Source organism: Sander lucioperca, chromosome 8 (assembly GCF_008315115.2).
Source record: "Sander lucioperca isolate FBNREF2018 chromosome 8, SLUC_FBN_1.2, whole genome shotgun sequence".
NCBI classification, from domain to species: domain Eukaryota; kingdom Metazoa; phylum Chordata; class Actinopteri; order Perciformes; family Percidae; genus Sander; species Sander lucioperca.
The window spans coordinates 35,437,826-35,456,680 of NC_050180.1; the positions used below are offsets into that span (position 1 = coordinate 35,437,826).

General features: G+C 43.7%; 20 non-coding genes across 20 annotated transcripts; all 20 read right to left on the minus strand.

The window, feature by feature from the left end:
- Window positions 1–938: 938 nt before the first annotated feature.
- Window positions 939–1,012, minus strand: trnan-guu. Its single transcript has one exon. It is a non-coding gene; the product is annotated as a tRNA-Asn (tRNA).
- Window positions 1,013–2,169: 1,157 nt separating this feature from the next.
- Window positions 2,170–2,243, minus strand: trnan-guu. Its single transcript has one exon. It is a non-coding gene; the product is annotated as a tRNA-Asn (tRNA).
- Window positions 2,244–3,400: 1,157 nt separating this feature from the next.
- On the minus strand, window positions 3,401–3,474 carry trnan-guu. The gene has a single exon. It is a non-coding gene; the product is annotated as a tRNA-Asn (tRNA).
- A 539-nt stretch (window positions 3,475–4,013) lies between these two features.
- trnan-guu lies at window positions 4,014–4,087 on the minus strand. The gene has a single exon. It is a non-coding gene; the product is annotated as a tRNA-Asn (tRNA).
- A 541-nt stretch (window positions 4,088–4,628) lies between these two features.
- On the minus strand, window positions 4,629–4,702 carry trnan-guu. The gene has a single exon. It is a non-coding gene; the product is annotated as a tRNA-Asn (tRNA).
- Window positions 4,703–5,243: 541 nt separating this feature from the next.
- Window positions 5,244–5,318, minus strand: trnan-guu. The gene has a single exon. It is a non-coding gene; the product is annotated as a tRNA-Asn (tRNA).
- Window positions 5,319–5,858: 540 nt separating this feature from the next.
- Window positions 5,859–5,932, minus strand: trnan-guu. The gene has a single exon. It is a non-coding gene; the product is annotated as a tRNA-Asn (tRNA).
- Window positions 5,933–6,472: 540 nt separating this feature from the next.
- trnan-guu lies at window positions 6,473–6,546 on the minus strand. Its single transcript has one exon. It is a non-coding gene; the product is annotated as a tRNA-Asn (tRNA).
- Window positions 6,547–7,087: 541 nt separating this feature from the next.
- trnan-guu lies at window positions 7,088–7,161 on the minus strand. The gene has a single exon. It is a non-coding gene; the product is annotated as a tRNA-Asn (tRNA).
- A 1,158-nt stretch (window positions 7,162–8,319) lies between these two features.
- Window positions 8,320–8,393, minus strand: trnan-guu. The gene has a single exon. It is a non-coding gene; the product is annotated as a tRNA-Asn (tRNA).
- A 541-nt stretch (window positions 8,394–8,934) lies between these two features.
- Window positions 8,935–9,008, minus strand: trnan-guu. Its single transcript has one exon. It is a non-coding gene; the product is annotated as a tRNA-Asn (tRNA).
- A 1,771-nt stretch (window positions 9,009–10,779) lies between these two features.
- Window positions 10,780–10,853, minus strand: trnan-guu. The gene has a single exon. It is a non-coding gene; the product is annotated as a tRNA-Asn (tRNA).
- Window positions 10,854–11,392: 539 nt separating this feature from the next.
- On the minus strand, window positions 11,393–11,466 carry trnan-guu. The gene has a single exon. It is a non-coding gene; the product is annotated as a tRNA-Asn (tRNA).
- A 541-nt stretch (window positions 11,467–12,007) lies between these two features.
- On the minus strand, window positions 12,008–12,081 carry trnan-guu. The gene has a single exon. It is a non-coding gene; the product is annotated as a tRNA-Asn (tRNA).
- A 541-nt stretch (window positions 12,082–12,622) lies between these two features.
- On the minus strand, window positions 12,623–12,696 carry trnan-guu. The gene has a single exon. It is a non-coding gene; the product is annotated as a tRNA-Asn (tRNA).
- A 541-nt stretch (window positions 12,697–13,237) lies between these two features.
- trnan-guu lies at window positions 13,238–13,311 on the minus strand. Its single transcript has one exon. It is a non-coding gene; the product is annotated as a tRNA-Asn (tRNA).
- Window positions 13,312–14,465: 1,154 nt separating this feature from the next.
- Window positions 14,466–14,539, minus strand: trnan-guu. The gene has a single exon. It is a non-coding gene; the product is annotated as a tRNA-Asn (tRNA).
- A 541-nt stretch (window positions 14,540–15,080) lies between these two features.
- trnan-guu lies at window positions 15,081–15,154 on the minus strand. Its single transcript has one exon. It is a non-coding gene; the product is annotated as a tRNA-Asn (tRNA).
- Window positions 15,155–16,311: 1,157 nt separating this feature from the next.
- Window positions 16,312–16,385, minus strand: trnan-guu. Its single transcript has one exon. It is a non-coding gene; the product is annotated as a tRNA-Asn (tRNA).
- A 1,769-nt stretch (window positions 16,386–18,154) lies between these two features.
- Window positions 18,155–18,228, minus strand: trnan-guu. The gene has a single exon. It is a non-coding gene; the product is annotated as a tRNA-Asn (tRNA).
- Between the last annotated feature and the right edge of the window lie 627 nt (window positions 18,229–18,855).

Sequence of the window (18,855 nt, forward strand, 5' to 3'; positions counted from 1 at the left end):
TAGCATACAAGAATATTCCATAAGTGAAGATGTAGCAGTCATTTTGCTACTGGTTTCTTGGTCACATCGACTAGCATGGTTATTGACATGAAGTTGCCCATCATGTACCACAAAACTGTCGGATGGGGCCTCATATGTTTGCCTATATTTCATCCAGTGACCTGCATACCAATGACCCTAATGAGTGATAGGTACATGGTTTGCAATACTCTACCTTCTGAAAGAGGTCACGCCACTTGTGTTATCTTTGAGCTGGTCTATATTCTCCCGCAGACGGATGGAGCCTGAGTTGGCTCATTCCTGGTTATTTAAGCACAAAAACGTCCCTGGGTGGACTTGAACCACCATCCTTTCGGTTAACAGCCCGACTGCGCTGACCTATTGCGCCACAGAGTCTACTCCTGCCTGTCTTTGAAGGCGGGCGCTTGATCTTCAAGCCACTTCCACTTGCATTTGCTATATTACTTTTAGAGGTTAAGGTGCACATGTATGCTCATCAGGGTATTTTCCTGTTAATCAAAAATTGGGAAAGCTGACTCACGCGGACATGTGGAAGCTGGACGCACACTGCATTTTTGTTATATTTCAATTGGACTCTGACTTTGAATTCCTATATTTAGCATAGAAGTATATTCTGTAAGTGAAGATGTAGCAGTCATTTTGCTACTGGTTTCTTGGTCACATCGACTAGCATGGTTATTGACATGAAGTTGCCCATCATGTACCACAAAACTGTCGGATGGGGCCTCATATGTTTGCCTATATTTCATCCAGTGACCTGCATACCAATGACCCTAATGAGTGATAGGTACATGGTTTGCAATACTCTACCTTCTGAAAGAGGTCACGCCACTTGTGTTATCTTTGAGCTGGTTTATATTCTCCTGCAGAAGGATAGAGCCCAGAGTTGGCTCATTCCTGGTTATTTAAGCACAAAACGTCCCTGGGTGGACTTGAACCACCATCCTTTCGGTTAACAGCCGACTGCGCTGACCTATTGCGCCACAGAGACTACTCCTGCTTGTCTTGAAGGCGGGCGCTTGATCTTCAAGCCACTTCCACTTGCATTTGCTATATTACTTTTAGAGGTTAAGGTGCACATGTATGCTCATCAGGGTATTTTCCTGTTAATCAAAAATTGGGAAAGCTGACTCACGCGGACATGTGGAAGCTGGAAGCACACTGTATTTTTGTTATATTTCAATTGGACTCTGACTTTGAATTCCTATATTTAGCATACAAGAATATTCCATAAGTGAAGATGTAGCAGTCATTTTGCTACTGGTTTCTTGGTCACATCAACTAGCATGGTTATTGACATGAAGTTGCCCATCATGTACCACAAAACTGTCGGATGGGGCCTCATATGTTTGCCTATATTTCATCCAGTGACCTGCATACCAATGACCCTAATGAGTGATAGGTACATGGTTTGCAATACTCTACCTTCTGAAAGAGGTCACGCCACTTGTGTTATCTTTGAGCTGGTCTATATTCTCCTGCAGAAGGATAGAGCCCAGAGTTGGCTCATTCCTGGTTATTTAAGCACAAAACGTCCCTGGGTGGACTTGAACCACCATCCTTTCGGTTAACAGCCCACTGCACTGACCTATTGCGCCACAGCGTCTACTCCTGTCTGTCTTTGAAGGCGGGCGCTTAATCTTCAAACCACTTCCACTTGCATTTGCTATATTACTTTTAGAGGTTAAGGTGCACATGTATGCTCATCAGGGTATTTTCCTGTTAATCAAAAATTGGGAAAGCTGACTCACGCGGACATGTGGAAGCTGGACGCACACTGCATTTTTGTTATATTTCAATTGGACTCTGACTTTGAATTCCTATATTTAGCATAGAAGTATATTCTGTAAGTGAAGATGTAGCAGTCATTTTGCTACTGGTTTCTTGGTCACATCGACTAGCATGGTTATTGACATGAAGTTGCCCATCATGTACCACAAAACTGTCGGATGGGGCCTCATATGTTTGCCTATATTTCATCCAGTGACCTGCATACCAATGACCCTAATGAGTGATAGGTACATGGTTTGCAATACTCTACCTTCTGAAAGAGGTCACGCCACTTGTGTTATCTTTGAGCTGGTTTATATTCTCCTGCAGAAGGATAGAGCCCAGAGTTGGCTCATTCCTGGTTATTTAAGCACAAAACGTCCCTGGGTGGACTTGAACCACCATCCTTTCGGTTAACAGCCGACTGCGCTGACCTATTGCGCCACAGAGACTACTCCTGCCTGTCTTGAAGGCGGGCGCTTGATCTTCAAGCCACTTCCACTTGCATTTGCTATATTACTTTTAGAGGTTAAGGTGCACATGTATGCTCATCAGGGTATTTTCCTGTTAATCAAAAATTGGGAAAGCTGACTCACGCGGACATGTGGAAGCTGGACGCACACTGTATTTTTGTTATATTTCAATTGGACTCTGACTTTGAATTCCTATATTTAGAATACAAGAATATTCCGTAAGTGAAGATGTAGCAGTCATTTTGCTACTGGTTTCTCGGTCACATCAACTAGCATGTTTATTGACATGAAGTTGCCCATCATGTACCACAAAAATGCCGGATGGGGCCTCATATATTTGCCTATATTTCATCCAGTGACCTGCATAGCAATGACCCTAATGAGTGATAGGTACATGGTTTGCAATACTCTACCTTCTGAAAGAGGTCACGCCACTTGTGTTATCTTTGAGCTGGTCTATATTCTCCCGCAGACGGATGGAGCCTGGAGTTGGCTCATTCCTGGTTATTTAAGCACAAAAAGTCCCTGGGTGGACTTGAACCACCATCCTTTCGGTTAACAGCCCACTGCACTGACCTATTGCGCCACAGCGTCTACTCCTGTCTGTCTTTGAAGGCGGGCGCTTAATCTTCAAACCACTTCCACTTGCATTTGCTATATTACTTTTAGAGGTTAAGGTGCACATGTATGCTCATCAGGGTATTTTCCTGTTAATCAAAAATTGGGAAAGCTGACTCACGCGGACATGTGGAAGCTGGACGCACACTGCATTTTTGTTATATTTCAATTGGACTCTGACTTTGAATTCCTATATTTAGCATAGAAGTATATTCTGTAAGTGAAGATGTAGCAGTCATTTTGCTACTGGTTTCTTGGTCACATCGACTAGCATGGTTATTGACATGAAGTTGCCCATCATGTACCACAAAACTGTCGGATGGGGCCTCATATGTTTGCCTATATTTCATCCAGTGACCTGCATACCAATGACCCTAATGAGTGATAGGTACATGGTTTGCAATACTCTACCTTCTGAAAGAGGTCACGCCACTTGTGTTATCTTTGAGCTGGTTTATATTCTCCTGCAGAAGGATAGAGCCCAGAGTTGGCTCATTCCTGGCTATTTAAGCACAACACGTCCCTGGGTGGACTTGAACCACCATCCTTTCGGTTAACAGCCGACTGCGCTGACCTATTGCGCCACAGAGACTACTCCTGCCTGTCTTGAAGGCGGGCGCTTGATCTTCAAGCCACTTCCACTTGCATTTGCTATATTACTTTTAGAGGTTAAGGTGCACATGTATGCTCATCAGGGTATTTTCCTGTTAATCAAAAATTGGGAAAGCTGACTCACGCGGACATGTGGAAGCTGGACGCACACTGTATTTTGTTATATTTCAATTGGACTCTGACTTTGAATTCCTATATTTAGCATACAAGATATTCCGTAAGTGAAGATGTAGCAGTCATTTTGCTACTGGTTTCTTGGTCACATCGACTAGCATGGTTATTGACATGAAGTTGCCCATCATGTACCACAAAACTGTCGGATGGGGCCTCATATGTTTGCCTATATTTCATCCAGTGACCTGCATACCAATGACCCTAATGAGTGATAGGTACATGGTTTGCAATACTCTACCTTCTGAAAGAGGTCACGCCACTTGTGTTATCTTTGAGCTGGTTTATATTCTCCTGCAGAAGGATAGAGCCCAGAGTTGGCTCATTCCTGGTTATTTAAGCACAAAACGTCCCTGGGTGGACTTGAACCACCATCCTTTCGGTTAACAGCCGACTGCGCTGACCTATTGCGCCACAGAGACTACTCCTGCCTGTCTTGAAGGCGGGCGCTTGATCTTCAAGCCACTTCCACTTGCATTTGCTATATTACTTTTAGAGGTTAAGGTGCACATGTATGCTCATCAGGGTATTTTCCTGTTAATCAAAAATTGGGAAAGCTGACTCACGCGGACATGTGGAAGCTGGACGCACACTGCATTTTTGTTATATTTCAATTGGACTCTGACTTTGAATTCCTATATTTAGCATAGAAGTATATTCTGTAAGTGAAGATGTAGCAGTCATTTTGCTACTGGTTTCTTGGTCACATCGACTAGCATGGTTATTGACATGAAGTTGCCCATCATGTACCACAAAACTGTCGGATGGGGCCTCATATGTTTGCCTATATTTCATCCAGTGACCTGCATACCAATGACCCTAATGAGTGATAGGTACATGGTTTGCAATACTCTACCTTCTGAAAGAGGTCACGCCACTTGTGTTATCTTTGAGCTGGTTTATATTCTCCTGCAGAAGGATAGAGCCCAGAGTTGGCTCATTCCTGGTTATTTAAGCACAAAACGTCCCTGGGTGGACTTGAACCACCATCCTTTCGGTTAACAGCCGACTGCGCTGACCTATTGCGCCACAGAGACTACTCCTGCCTGTCTTGAAGGCGGGCGCTTGATCTTCAAGCCACTTCCACTTGCATTTGCTATATTACTTTTAGAGGTTAAGGTGCACATGTATGCTCATCAGGGTATTTTCCTGTTAATCAAAAATTGGGAAAGCTGACTCACGCGGACATGTGGAAGCTGGACGCACACTGCATTTTTGTTATATTTCAATTGGACTCTGACTTTGAATTCCTATATTTAGCATAGAAGTATATTCTGTAAGTGAAGATGTAGCAGTCATTTTGCTACTGGTTTCTTGGTCACATCGACTAGCATGGTTATTGACATGAAGTTGCCCATCATGTACCACAAAACTGTCGGATGGGGCCTCATATGTTTGCCTATATTTCATCCAGTGACCTGCATACCAATGACCCTAATGAGTGATAGGTACATGGTTTGCAATACTCTACCTTCTGAAAGAGGTCACGCCACTTGTGTTATCTTTGAGCTGGTTTATATTCTCCTGCAGAAGGATAGAGCCCAGAGTTGGCTCATTCCTGGTTATTTAAGCACAAAACGTCCCTGGGTGGGACTTGAACCACCATCCTTTCGGTTAACAGCCGACTGCGCTGACCTATTGCGCCACAGAGACTACTCCTGCCTGTCTTGAAGGCGGGCGCTTGATCTTCAAGCCACTTCCACTTGCATTTGCTATATTACTTTTAGAGGTTAAGGTGCACATGTATGCTCATCAGGGTATTTTCCTGTTAATCAAAAATTGGGAAAGCTGACTCACGCGGACATGTGGAAGCTGGACGCACACTGCATTTTTGTTATATTTCAATTGGACTCTGACTTTGAATTCCTATATTTAGCATAGAAGTATATTCTGTAAGTGAAGATGTAGCAGTCATTTTGCTACTGGTTTCTTGGTCACATCGACTAGCATGGTTATTGACATGAAGTTGCCCATCATGTACCACAAAACTGTCGGATGGGGCCTCATATGTTTGCCTATATTTCATCCAGTGACCTGCATACCAATGACCCTAATGAGTGATAGGTACATGGTTTGCAATACTCTACCTTCTGAAAGAGGTCACGCCACTTGTGTTATCTTTGAGCTGGTTTATATTCTCCTGCAGAAGGATAGAGCCCAGAGTTGGCTCATTCCTGGTATTTAAGCACAAAACGTCCCTGGGTGGACTTGAACCACCATCCTTTCGGTTAACAGCCGACTGCGCTGACCTATTGCGCCACAGAGACTACTCCTGCCTGTCTTGAAGGCGGGCGCTTGATCTTCAAGCCACTTCCACTTGCATTTGCTATATTACTTTTAGAGGTTAAGGTGCACATGTATGCTCATCAGGGTATTTTCCTGTTAATCAAAAATTGGGAAAGCTGACTCACGCGGACATGTGGAAGCTGGACGCACACTGCATTTTTGTTATATTTCAATTGGACTCTGACTTTGAATTCCTATATTTAGCATAGAAGTATATTCTGTAAGTGAAGATGTAGCAGTCATTTTGCTACTGGTTTCTTGGTCACATCGACTAGCATGGTTATTGACATGAAGTTGCCCATCATGTACCACAAAACTGTCGGATGGGGCCTCATATGTTTGCCTATATTTCATCCAGTGACCTGCATACCAATGACCCTAATGAGTGATAGGTACATGGTTTGCAATACTCTACCTTCTGAAAGAGGTCACGCCACTTGTGTTATCTTTGAGCTGGTTATATTCTCCTGCAGAAGGATAGAGCCCAGAGTTGGCTCATTCCTGGTTATTTAAGCACAAAACGTCCCTGGGTGGACTTGAACCACCATCCTTTCGGTTAACAGCCGACTGCGCTGACCTATTGCGCCACAGAGACTACTCCTGCCTGTCTTGAAGGCGGGCGCTTGATCTTCAAGCCACTTCCACTTGCATTTGCTATATTACTTTTAGAGGTTAAGGTGCACATGTATGCTCATCAGGGTATTTTCCTGTTAATCAAAAATTGGGAAAGCTGACTCACGCGGACATGTGGAAGCTGGACGCACACTGCATTTTTGTTATATTTCAATTGGACTCTGACTTTGAATTCCTATATTTAGCATAGAAGTATATTCTGTAAGTGAAGATGTAGCAGTCATTTTGCTACTGGTTTCTTGGTCACATCGACTAGCATGGTTATTGACATGAAGTTGCCCATCATGTACCACAAAACTGTCGGATGGGGCCTCATATGTTTGCCTATATTTCATCCAGTGACCTGCATACCAATGACCCTAATGAGTGATAGGTACATGGTTTGCAATACTCTACCTTCTGAAAGAGGTCACGCCACTTGTGTTATCTTTGAGCTGGTTTATATTCTCCTGCAGAAGGATAGAGCCCAGAGTTGGCTCATTCCTGGTTATTTAAGCACAAAACGTCCCTGGGTGGACTTGAACCACCATCCTTTCGGTTAACAGCCGACTGCGCTGACCTATTGCGCCACAGAGACTACTCCTGCCTGTCTTGAAGGCGGGCGCTTGATCTTCAAGCCACTTCCACTTGCATTTGCTATATTACTTTTAGAGGTTAAGGTGCACATGTATGCTCATCAGGGTATTTTCCTGTTAATCAAAAATTGGGAAAGCTGACTCACGCGGACATGTGGAAGCTGGACGCACACTGTATTTTTGTTATATTTCAATTGGACTCTGACTTTGAATTCCTATATTTAGCATACAAGAATATTCCATAAGTGAAGATGTAGCAGTCATTTTGCTACTGGTTTCTTGGTCACATCAACTAGCATGGTTATTGACATGAAGTTGCCCATCATGTACCACAAAACTGTCGGATGGGGGCCTCATATGTTTGCCTATATTTCATCCAGTGACCTGCATACCAATGACCCTAATGAGTGATAGGTACATGGTTTGCAATACTCTACCTTCTGAAAGAGGTCACGCCACTTGTGTTATCTTTGAGCTGGTCTATATTCTCCCGCAGATGGATGGAGCCTGGAGTTGGCTCATTCCTGGTTATTTAAGCACAAAAAGTCCCTGGGTGGACTTGAACCACCATCCTTTCGGTTAACAGCCCACTGCACTGACCTATTGCGCCACAGCGTCTACTCCTGTCTGTCTTTGAAGGCGGGCGCTTAATCTTCAAACCACTTCCACTTGCATTTGCTATATTACTTTTAGAGGTTAAGGTGCACATGTATGCTCATCAGGGTATTTTCCTGTTAATCAAAAATTGGGAAAGCTGACTCACGCGGACATGTGGAAGCTGGACGCACACTGCATTTTTGTTATATTTCAATTGGACTCTGACTTTGAATTCCTATATTTAGCATAGAAGTATATTCTGTAAGTGAAGATGTAGCAGTCATTTTGCTACTGGTTTCTTGGTCACATCAACTAGCATGGTTATTGACATGAAGTTGCCCATCATGTACCACAAAACTGTCGGATGGGGCCTCATATGTTTGCCTATATTTCATCCAGTGACCTGCATACCAATGACCCTAATGAGTGATAGGTACATGGTTTGCAATACTCTACCTTCTGAAAGAGGTCACGCCACTTGTGTTATCTTTGAGCTGGTTTATATTCTCCTGCAGAAGGATAGAGCCCAGAGTTGGCTCATTCCTGGTTATTTAAGCACAAAACGTCCCTGGGTGGACTTGAACCACCATCCTTTCGGTTAACAGCCGACTGCGCTGACCTATTGCGCCACAGAGACTACTCCTGCCTGTCTTGAAGGCGGGCGCTTGATCTTCAAGCCACTTCCACTTGCATTTGCTATATTACTTTTAGAGGTTAAGGTGCACATGTATGCTCATCAGGGTATTTTCCTGTTAATCAAAAATTGGGAAAGCTGACTCACGCGGACATGTGGAAGCTGGACGCACACTGCATTTTTGTTATATTTCAATTGGACTCTGACTTTGAATTCCTATATTTAGCATAGAAGTATATTCTGTAAGTGAAGATGTAGCAGTCATTTTGCTACTGGTTTCTTGGTCACATCGACTAGCATGGTTATTGACATGAAGTTGCCCATCATGTACCACAAAACTGTCGGATGGGGCCTCATATGTTTGCCTATATTTCATCCAGTGACCTGCATACCAATGACCCTAATGAGTGATAGGTACATGGTTTGCAATACTCTACCTTCTGAAAGAGGTCACGCCACTTGTGTTATCTTTGAGCTGGTTTATATTCTCCTGCAGAAGGATAGAGCCCAGAGTTGGCTCATTCCTGGCTATTTAAGCACAACACGTCCCTGGGTGGACTTGAACCACCATCCTTTCGGTTAACAGCCGACTGCGCTGACCTATTGCGCCACAGAGACTACTCCTGCCTGTCTTGAAGGCGGGCGCTTGATCTTCAAGCCACTTCCACTTGCATTTGCTATATTACTTTTAGAGGTTAAGGTGCACATGTATGCTCATCAGGGTATTTTCCTGTTAATCAAAAATTGGGAAAGCTGACTCACGCGGACATGTGGAAGCTGGACGCACACTGTATTTTTGTTATATTTCAATTGGACTCTGACTTTGAATTCCTATATTTAGCATACAAGAATATTCCGTAAGTGAAGATGTAGCAGTCATTTTGCTACTGGTTTCTTGGTCACATCAACTAGCATGGTTATTGACATGAAGTTGCCCATCATGTACCACAAAACTGTCGGATGGGGCCTCATATGTTTGCCTATATTTCATCCAGTGACCTGCATACCAATGACCCTAATGAGTGATAGGTACATGGTTTGCAATACTCTACCTTCTGAAAGAGGTCACGCCACTTGTGTTATCTTTGAGCTGGTTTATATTCTCCTGCAGAAGGATAGAGCCCAGAGTTGGCTCATTCCTGGTTATTTAAGCACAAAACGTCCCTGGGTGGGCTTGAAACACCATCCTTTCGGTTAACAGCCTACTGCGCTGACCTATTGCGCCACAGAGACTACTCCTGCCTGTCTTGAAGGCGAGCGCATGATCTTCAAGCCACTTCCACTTGCATTTGCTATATTACTTTTAGAGGTTAAGGTGCACATGTATGCTCATCAGGGTATTTTCCTGTTAATCAAAAATTGGGAAAGCTGACTCACGCGGACATGTGGAAGCTGGACGCACACTGTATTTTTGTTATATTTCAATTGGACTCTGACTTTGAATTCCTATATTTAGCATACAAGTATATTCTGTAAGTGAAGATGTAGCAGTCATTTTGCTACTGGTTTCTTGGTCACATCGACTAGCATGGTTATTGACATGAAGTTGCCCATCATGTACCACAAAACTGTCGGATGGGGCCTCATATGTTTGCCTATATTTCATCCAGTGACCTGCATACCAATGACCCTAATGAGTGATAGGTACATGGTTTGCAATACTCTACCTTCTGAAAGAGGTCACGCCACTTGTGTTATCTTTGAGCTGGTCTATATTCTCCCGCAGAAGGATAGAGTCCAGAGTTGGCTCATTCCTGGTTATTTAAGCACAAAACGTCCCTGGGTGGGCTTGAAACACCATCCTTTCGGTTAACAGCCACTGCGCTGACCTATTGCGCCACAGAGACTACTCCTGCCTGTCTTGAAGGCGGGCGCTTGATCTTCAAGCCACTTCCACTTGCATTTGCTATATTACTTTTAGAGGTTAAGGTGCACATGTATGCTCATCAGGGTATTTTCCTGTTAATCAAAAATTGGGAAAGCTGACTCACGCGGACATGTGGAAGCTGGACGCACACTGCATTTTTGTTATATTTCAATTGGACTCTGACTTTGAATTCCTATATTTAGCATAGAAGTATATTCTGTAAGTGAAGATGTAGCAGTCATTTTGCTACTGGTTTCTTGGTCACATCGACTAGCATGGTTATTGACATGAAGTTGCCCATCATGTACCACAAAACTGTCGGATGGGGCCTCATATGTTTGCCTATATTTCATCCAGTGACCTGCATACCAATGACCCTAATGAGTGATAGGTACATGGTTTGCAATACTCTACCTTCTGAAAGAGGTCACGCCACTTGTGTTATCTTTGAGCTGGTTTATATTCTCCCTGCAGAAGGATAGAGCCCAGAGTTGGCTCATTCCTGGTTATTTAAGCACAAAACGTCCCTGGGTGGACTTGAACCACCATCCTTTCGGTTAACAGCCGACTGCGCTGACCTATTGCGCCACAGAGACTACTCCTGCCTGTCTTGAAGGCGGGCGCTGATCTTCAAGCCACTTCCACTTGCATTTGCTATATTACTTTTAGAGGTTAAGGTGCACATGTATGCTCATCAGGGTATTTTCCTGTTAATCAAAAATTGGGAAAGCTGACTCACGCGGACATGTGGAAGCTGGACGCACACTGCATTTTTGTTATATTTCAATTGGACTCTGACTTTGAATTCCTATATTTAGCATAGAAGTATATTCTGTAAGTGAAGATGTAGCAGTCATTTTGCTACTGGTTTCTTGGTCACATCGACTAGCATGGTTATTGACATGAAGTTGCCCATCATGTACCACAAAACTGTCGGATGGGGCCTCATATGTTTGCCTATATTTCATCCAGTGACCTGCATACCAATGACCCTAATGAGTGATAGGTACATGGTTTGCAATACTCTACCTTCTGAAAGAGGTCACGCCACTTGTGTTATCTTTGAGCTGGTTATATTCTCCTGCAGAAGGATAGAGCCCAGAGTTGGCTCATTCCTGGTTATTTAAGCACAAAACGTCCCTGGGTGGACTTGAACCACCATCCTTTCGGTTAACAGCCGACTGCGCTGACCTATTGCGCCACAGAGACTACTCCTGCCTGTCTTGAAGGCGGGCGCTTGATCTTCAAGCCACTTCCACTTGCATTTGCTATATTACTTTTAGAGGTTAAGGTGCACATGTATGCTCATCAGGGTATTTTCCTGTTAATCAAAAATTGGGAAAGCTGACTCACGCGGACATGTGGAAGCTGGACGCACACTGCATTTTTGTTATATTTCAATTGGACTCTGACTTTGAATTCCTATATTTAGCATAGAAGTATATTCTGTAAGTGAAGATGTAGCAGTCATTTTGCTACTGGTTTCTTGGTCACATCGACTAGCATGGTTATTGACATGAAGTTGCCCATCATGTACCACAAAACTGTCGGATGGGGCCTCATATGTTTGCCTATATTTCATCCAGTGACCTGCATACCAATGACCCTAATGAGTGATAGGTACATGGTTTGCAATACTCTACCTTCTGAAAGAGGTCACGCCACTTGTGTTATCTTTGAGCTGGTTTATATTCTCCTGCAGAAGGATAGAGCCCAGAGTTGGCTCATTCCTGGTTATTTAAGCACAAAACGTCCCTGGGTGGACTTGAACCACCATCCTTTCGGTTAACAGCCTACTGCGCTGACCTATTGCGCCACAGAGACTACTCCTGCCTGTCTTGAAGGCGAGCGCATGATCTTCAAGCCACTTCCACTTGCATTTGCTATATTACTTTTAGAGGTTAAGGTGCACATGTGTGCTCATCAGGGTATTTTCCTGTTAATCAAAAATTGGGAAAGCTGACTCACGCGGACATGTGGAAGCTGGACGCACACTGTATTTTTGTTATATTTCAATTGGACTCTGACTTTGAATTCCTATATTTAGCATACAAGAATATTCCATAAGTGAAGATGTAGCAGTCATTTTGCTACTGGTTTCTTGGTCACATCGACTAGCATGGTTATTGACATGAAGTTGCCCATCATGTACCACAAAACTGTCGGATGGGGCCTCATATGTTTGCCTATATTTCATCCAGTGACCTGCATACCAATGACCCTAATGAGTGATAGGTACATGGTTTGCAATACTCTACCTTCTGAAAGAGGTCACGCCACTTGTGTTATCTTTGAGCTGGTTTATATTCTCCTGCAGAAGGATAGAGCCCAGAGTTGGCTCATTCCTGGTTATTTAAGCACAAAACGTCCCTGGGTGGACTTGAACCACCATCCTTTCGGTTAACAGCCGACTGCGCTGACCTATTGCGCCACAGAGACTACTCCTGCCTGTCTTGAAGGCGGGCGCTTGATCTTCAAGCCACTTCCACTTGCATTTGCTATATTACTTTTAGAGGTTAAGGTGCACATGTATGCTCATCAGGGTATTTTCCTGTTAATCAAAAATTGGGAAAGCTGACTCACGCGGACATGTGGAAGCTGGACGCACACTGTATTTTTGTTATATTTCAATTGGACTCTGACTTTGAATTCCTATATTTAGCATACAAGAATATTCGTAAGTGAAGATGTAGCAGTCATTTTGCTACTGGTTTCTTGGTCACATCAACTAGCATGGTTATTGACATGAAGTTGCCCATCATGTACCACAAAACTGTCGGATGGGGCCTCATATGTTTGCCTATATTTCATCCAGTGACCTGCATACCAATGACCCTAATGAGTGATAGGTACATGGTTTGCAATACTCTACCTTCTGAAAGAGGTCACGCCACTTGTGTTATCTTTGAGCTGGTCTATATTCTCCCTGCAGAAGGATAGAGCCCAGAGTTGGCTCATTCCTGGTTATTTAAGCACAAAACGTCCCTGGGTGGACTTGAACCACCATCCTTTCGGTTAACAGCCCACTGCGCTGACCTATTGCGCCACAGAGACTACTCCTGCCTGTCTTGAAGGCGGGCGCTGATCTTCAAGCCACTTCCACTTGCATTTGCTATATTACTTTTAGAGGTTAAGGTGCACATGTATGCTCATCAGGGTATTTTCCTGTTAATCAAAAATTGGGAAAGCTGACTCACGCGGACATGTGGAAGCTGGACGCACACTGTATTTTTGTTATATTTCAATTGGACTCTGACTTTGAATTCCTATATTTAGCATAGAAGTATATTCTGTAAGTGAAGATGTAGCAGTCATTTTGCTACTGGTTTCTTGGTCACATCGACTAGCATGGTTATTGACATGAAGTTGCCCATCATGTACCACAAAACTGTCGGATGGGGCCTCATATGTTTGCCTATATTTCATCCAGTGACCTGCATACCAATGACCCTAATGAGTGATAGGTACATGGTTTGCAATACTCTACCTTCTGAAAGAGGTCACGCCACTTGTGTTATCTTTGAGCTGGTTTATATTCTCCTGCAGAAGGATAGAGCCCAGAGTTGGCTCATTCCTGGTTATTTAAGCACAAAACGTCCCTGGGTGGACTTGAACCACCATCCTTTCGGTTAACAGCCACTGCGCTGACCTATTGCGCCACAGAGACTACTCCTGCCTGTCTTGAAGGCGGGCGCTTGATCTTCAAGCCACTTCCACTTGCATTTGCTATATTACTTTTAGAGGTTAAGGTGCACATGTATGCTCATCAGGGTATTTTCCTGTTAATCAAAAATTGGGAAAGCTGACTCACGCGGACATGTGGAAGCTGGACGCACACTGCATTTTTGTTATATTTCAATTGGACTCTGACTTTGAATTCCTATATTTAGCATAGAAGTATATTCTGTAAGTGAAGATGTAGCAGTCATTTTGCTACTGGTTTCTTGGTCACATCGACTAGCATGGTTATTGACATGAAGTTGCCCATCATGTACCACAAAACTGTCGGATGGGGCCTCATATGTTTGCCTATATTTCATCCAGTGACCTGCATACCAATGACCCTAATGAGTGATAGGTACATGGTTTGCAATACTCTACCTTCTGAAAGAGGTCACGCCACTTGTGTTATCTTTGAGCTGGTTTATATTCTCCTGCAGAAGGATAGAGCCCAGAGTTGGCTCATTCCTGGTTATTTAAGCACAAAACGTCCCTGGGTGGACTTGAACCACCATCCTTTCGGTTAACAGCCGACTGCGCTGACCTATTGCGCCACAGAGACTACTCCTGCCTGTCTTGAAGGCGGGCGCTTGATCTTCAAGCCACTTCCACTTGCATTTGCTATATTACTTTTAGAGGTTAAGGTGCACATGTATGCTCATCAGGGTATTTTCCTGTTAATCAAAAATTGGGAAAGCTGACTCACGCGGACATGTGGAAGCTGGACGCACACTGCATTTTTGTTATATTTCAATTGGACTCTGACTTTGAATTCCTATATTTAGCATACAAGTATATTCTGTAAGTGAAGATGTAGCAGTCATTTTGCTACTGGTTTCTTGGTCACATCGACTAGCATGGTTATTGACATGAAGTTGCCCATCATGTACCACAAAACTGTCGGATGGGGCCTCATATGTTTGCCTATATTTCATCCAGTGACCTGCATACCAATGACCCTAATGAGTGATAGGTACATGGTTTGCAATACTCTACCTTCTGAAAGAGGTCACGCCACTTGTGTTATCTTTGAGCTGGTCTATATTCTCCCGCAGAAGGATAGAGCCCAGAGTTGGCTCATTCCTGGTTATTTAAGCACAAAACGTCCCTGGGTGGACTTGAACCACCATCCTTTCGGTTAACAGCCGACTGCGCTGACCTATTGCGCCACAGAGACTACTCCTGCCTGTCTTGAAGGCGGGCGCTTGATCTTCAAGCCACTTCCACTTGCATTTGCTATATTACTTTTAGAGGTTAAGGTGCACATGTATGCTCATCAGGGTATTTTCCTGTTAATCAAAAATTGGGAAAGCTGACTCACGCGGACATGTGGAAGCTGGACGCACACTGCATTTTTGTTATATTTCAATTGGACTCTGACTTTGAATTCCTATATTTAGCATAGAAGTATATTCTGTAAGTGAAGATGTAGCAGTCATTTTGCTACTGGTTTCTTGGTCACATCGACTAGCATGGTTATTGACATGAAGTTGCCCATCATGTACCACAAAACTGTCGGATGGGGCCTCATATGTTTGCCTATATTTCATCCAGTGACCTGCATACCAATGACCCTAATGAGTGATAGGTACATGGTTTGCAATACTCTACCTTCTGAAAGAGGTCACGCCACTTGTGTTATCTTTGAGCTGGTTTATATTCTCCTGCAGAAGGATAGAGCCCAGAGTTGGCTCATTCCTGGTTATTTAAGCACAAAACGTCCCTGGGTGGGACTTGAACCACCATCCTTTCGGTTAACAGCCACTGCGCTGACCTATTGCGCCACAGAGACTACTCCTGCCTGTCTTGAAGGCGGGCGCTTGATCTTCAAGCCACTTCCACTTGCATTTGCTATATTACTTTTAGAGGTTAAGGTGCACATGTATGCTCATCAGGGTATTTTCCTGTTAATCAAAAATTGGGAAAGCTGACTCACGCGGACATGTGGAAGCTGGAAGCACACTGTATTTTTGTTATATTTCAATTGGACTCTGACTTTGAATTCCTATATTTAGCATACAAGAATATTCCATAAGTGAAGATGTAGCAGTCATTTTGCTACTGGTTTCTTGGTCACATCGACTAGCATGGTTATTGACATGAAGTTGCCCATCATGTACCACAAAACTGTCGGATGGGGCCTCATATGTTTGCCTATATTTCATCCAGTGACCTGCATACCAATGACCCTAATGAGTGATAGGTACATGGTTTGCAATACTCTACCTTCTGAAAGAGGTCACGCCACTTGTGTTATCTTTGAGCTGGTCTATATTCTCCCTGCAGAAGGATAGAGCCCAGAGTTGGCTCATTCCTGGTTATTTAAGCACAAAACGTCCCTGGGTGGACTTGAACCACCATCCTTTCGGTTAACAGCCGACTGCGCTGACCTATTGCGCCACAGAGACTACTCCTGCCTGTCTTGAAGGCGGGCGCTTGATCTTCAAGCCACTTCCACTTGCATTTGCTATATTACTTTTAGAGGTTAAGGTGCACATGTATGCTCATCAGGGTATTTTCCTGTTAATCAAAAATTGGGAAAGCTGACTCACGCGGACATGTGGAAGCTGGACGCACACTGCATTTTTGTTATATTTCAATTGGACTCTGACTTTGAATTCCTATATTTAGCATAGAAGTATATTCTGTAAGTGAAGATGTAGCAGTCATTTTGCTACTGGTTTCTTGGTCACATCGACTAGCATGGTTATTGACATGAAGTTGCCCATCATGTACCACAAAACTGTCGGATGGGGCCTCATATGTTTGCCTATATTTCATCCAGTGACCTGCATACCAATGACCCTAATGAGTGATAGGTACATGGTTTGCAATACTCTACCTTCTGAAAGAGGTCACGCCACTTGTGTTATCTTTGAGCTGGTTTATATTCTCCTGCAGAAGGATAGAGCCCAGAGTTGGCTCATTCCTGGTTATTTAAGCACAAAACGTCCCTGGGTGGACTTGAACCACCATCCTTTCGGTTAACAGCCACTGCGCTGACCTATTGCGCCACAGAGACTACTCCTGCCTGTCTTGAAGGCGGGCGCTTGATCTTCAAGCCACTTCCACTTGCATTTGCTATATTACTTTTAGAGGTTAAGGTGCACATGTATGCTCATCAGGGTATTTTCCTGTTAATCAAAAATTGGGAAAGCTGACTCACGCGGACATGTGGAAGCTGGACGCACACTGTATTTTTGTTATATTTCAATTGGACTCTGACTTTGAATTCCTATATTTAGCATACAAGAATATTCGTAAGTGAAGATGTAGCAGTCATTTTGCTACTGGTTTCTTGGTCACATCAACTAGCATGGTTATTGACATGAAGTTGCCCATCATGTACCACAAAACTGTCGGATGGGGCCTCATATGTTTGCCTATATTTCATCCAGTGACCTGCATACCAATGACCCTAATGAGTGATAGGTACATGGTTTGCAATACTCTACCTTCTGAAAGAGGTCACGCCACTTGTGTTATCTTTGAGCTGGTCTATATTCTCCCGCAGAAGGATGGAGCCTGGAGTTGGCTCATTCCTGGTTATTTAAGCACAAAAACGTCCCTGGGTGGACTTGAACCACCATCCTTTCGGTTAACAGCCACTGCGCTGACCTATTGCGCCACAGGTCTACTCCTGTCTGTCTTTGAAGGCGGGCGCTTAATCTTCAAACCACTTCCACTTGCATTTGCTATATTACTTTTAGAGGTTAAGGTGCACATGTATGCTCATCAGGGTATTTTCCTGTTAATCAAAAATTGGGAAAGCTGACTCACGCGGACATGTGGAAGCTGGACGCACACTGCATTTTTGTTATATTTCAATTGGACTCTGACTTTGAATTCCTATATTTAGCATAGAAGTATATTCTGTAAGTGAAGATGTAGCAGTCATTTTGCTACTGGTTTCTTGGTCACATCGACTAGCATGGTTATTGACATGAAGTTGCCCATCATGTACCACAAAACTGTCGGATGGGGCCTCATATGTTTGCCTATATTTCATCCAGTGACCTGCATACCAATGACCCTAATGAGTGATAGGTACATGGTTTGCAATACTCTACCTTCTGAAAGAGGTCACGCCACTTGTGTTATCTTTGAGCTGGTTTATATTCTCCTGCAGAAGGATAGAGCCCAGAGTTGGCTCATTCCTGGTTATTTAAGCACAAAACGTCCCTGGGTGGACTTGAACCACCATCCTTTCGGTTAACAGCCGACTGCGCTGACCTATTGCGCCACAGAGACTACTCCTGCCTGTCTTGAAGGCGGGCGCTGATCTTCAAGCCACTTCCACTTGCATTTGCTATATTACTTTTAGAGGTTAAGGTGCACATGTATGCTCATCAGGGTATTTTCCTGTTAATCAAAAATTGGGAAAGCTGACTCACGCGGACATGTGGAAGCTGGACGCACACTGTATTTTTGTTATATTTCAATTGGACTCTGACTTTGAATTCCTATATTTAGCATACAAGTATATTCCGTAAGTGAAGATGTAGCAGTCATTTTGCTACTGGTTTCTCGGTCACATCGACTAGCATGGTTATTGACATGAAGTTGCCCATCATGTACCACAAAACTGTCGGATGGGGCCTCATATGTTTGCCTATATTTCATCCAGTGACCTGCATACCAATGACCCTAATGAGTGATAGGTACATGGTTTGCAATACTCTACCTTCTGAAAGAGGTCACGCCACTTGTGTTATCTTTGAGCTGGTTTATATTCTCCTGCAGAAGGATAGAGCCCAGAGTTGGCTCATTCCTGGTTATTTAAGCACAAAACGTCCCTGGGTGGACTTGAACCACCATCCTTTCGGTTAACAGCCACTGCGCTGACCTATTGCGCCACAGAGACTACTCCTGCCTGTC